Consider the following 2,525-nt stretch of genomic DNA (forward strand, 5'->3'; position numbering starts at 1 on the left):
AATTATAACCAGAGTCTCCTAGAGGGAGAGCATGAAATTGTGTATAGATCTATATGGGACACACAATCCCGTACCTAAACTGTTAGCTACAGTTAGACCGGCGGGTCTGGGGTGACAAATGTAATAACATTCTGACGCCTAAAGAATGTCGTGGAGGCCGCTAGTCAGTTCAGTATGGTTATAATCTCACTCACATTAAACATTAACTAAACATTTGGGGTTTACCAAACAAACATCACTTCCGTGGTTTTATTTTAAGTAATAGGGCTACCTATCATTGTTTTCCAGTACTTGAACACAATAGAGTTCACACAAGTACAGTACACTATTTCCTAGAAAAGTAAGTATATATTTATGGAAAACATACACTTATACTATTTCAGAGTACAATAACATACAAACGTTTTGGTCTTAAGGCCTAAGACTACACTTCATTTACTATAGAAAAGATTGGACTTTCTGGAGCAACACATAACCACTTTCATGAAACAAAAACATATTTCTAAACAAGCTTATGAACTCACCAACTTAAATGTTGATACACTCTTTTCAAAATAACTTGTATTCTTAGGAAACCAGTAGACAAGTACACTCACTCAGGTTTTTGAGAAGACGGAGCATATTCAAGACTTGTATTTTTATTTTGCTATATAGTTTGGTGTCATACAATCAATACTAAGAACACAAATGTAATAAATATATATTCAATACTATGGATATTGTTGCTTGTTTTACTATTACTCATTGTTATGATATTGTACATGACGTCCTCTGCCCCCAAATGTTTTCGCCATCTCGGTTTGGGGGTGTGACAATATTATTTCCTTTGCAGAATAAATATTCACAATATTGCCAACTTTTAAAGGAACATGATTGCTTAAGATAGTCACTCTTATGAGAAATGTACACATATTAATATATATAAGAAGAATATGTAATTTGATTTAAGACACATAAGGATTCCCAACATATTCCTTAAGGTCCACTACTTCCTAATAAAATTAAAAACATATTTCATTTAAAATAATGCTATGATACCAACTGAATCACCCTTTTTATAGGCTAAAACTAATTAAGTTATCTTAAAATAATTATTTAATCTTTATAAATAAATGTTGCAACAATTAGATCCCAAATGTTAAGTAAATCAATCCAAGTTTGTAACATAGTAAATAAAGGTGTGTAATTATATAAAAATAGTACATGGATAACCACTACAAAATATATGGCCTTCTATATATCCAAGCTATCTTCCCTATCAATAATATAAATTTGCTACTCCGGGTACCTATCAAAATAGTGATGTTGGGCTTCAGGAGCCTAGCGAGTAAACCCAAAATTAAATTTTAGAATGGATTTGAATAATTAAATAACCCAATTCCAAATTGAAACTCACAAAAACATTTTCAAAATCATTTGTACTTATAAGTTGTATAACGATAAGAAGCATTATAAATAATCATTTCAAAATTCAACTAAAATGCAATGTACATGCTTCTAGATTCTCAATCAAACTTCTCTTCACTCAAAACAAGTCCTTTGAATTCTAAGGGTCCTTGTTATTCATTGATACAACCAATGTAATATTATCACATGCAAAATCTGCTAGGAACCCAATCAAAAATACTGACATTTTCAAGACATGTTTCATCGTACACGAAACCATGGAATATGCTTGCATAGTCTATCCCTTAATCATTGTAAACTTACATAGTAGCCAATACTAAAAGAAGTACCAATAACAAAAGTAGGATTTAATCACATAATTCTTGTAAACACTCAAGTCAAACCATACTAAATCATATGAACAAATCAAATACGACATTTTCCCCAACTAAATCACTTTCAAAATATGCTTTATGGATGCATCGACATACACATATTAGGAATATAGAAAGAAAGATTGACGTTGTATAAATTAAACTAAAACATATACGAAAATACAATGATAGGGACATGTACTCTTGGTGTATACTTACCTTTATTCTTCTAGCTTATACTAAAAACCTTACTCTCTTCTAATATCATAGAAACACTTTCTCAGCACGTTTGCAATGTCTCTATTTCAATTCTAACACTAAACCTTCAATCCGTACTTCAAATATCTTCTAAAAAGCATGAAATCACCATGGGTCCCTCTTCCCTCTCATTTTCTTGATTTAGAATCCTAATGTCAAAGAAGAGAGGTGGCTAGTTTTTGATCTTATGCAATTCTAACTACATCAACATTCTTGTTTCTCATTTTGCATAAGTGGACTCAATTAAATACTCATATTTTAATTTAACATTCTAATCCATTCTAACAAATATTCTATAAAAAGGGGATCCTTAAAGAGGTTAGTTAGGTTAAATCATGGTCAAATGCTAGGTTTTACCTAAATTACCAATTCAACCATAGTTCATATATTAACCAAATTTGCTATCTTATCTAATTTCATTACGAATTTTATTTCACAAGCTAATAGAATAGAGTATTTATTATAATTTATTTTTATATACTTATTTTTTCTTTATTTACAAAAATT

Source organism: Lactuca serriola, chromosome 6 (assembly GCF_051521515.1).
Source record: "Lactuca serriola cultivar US96UC23 chromosome 6, Lser_US96UC23_V15, whole genome shotgun sequence".
NCBI classification, from domain to species: domain Eukaryota; kingdom Viridiplantae; phylum Streptophyta; class Magnoliopsida; order Asterales; family Asteraceae; genus Lactuca; species Lactuca serriola.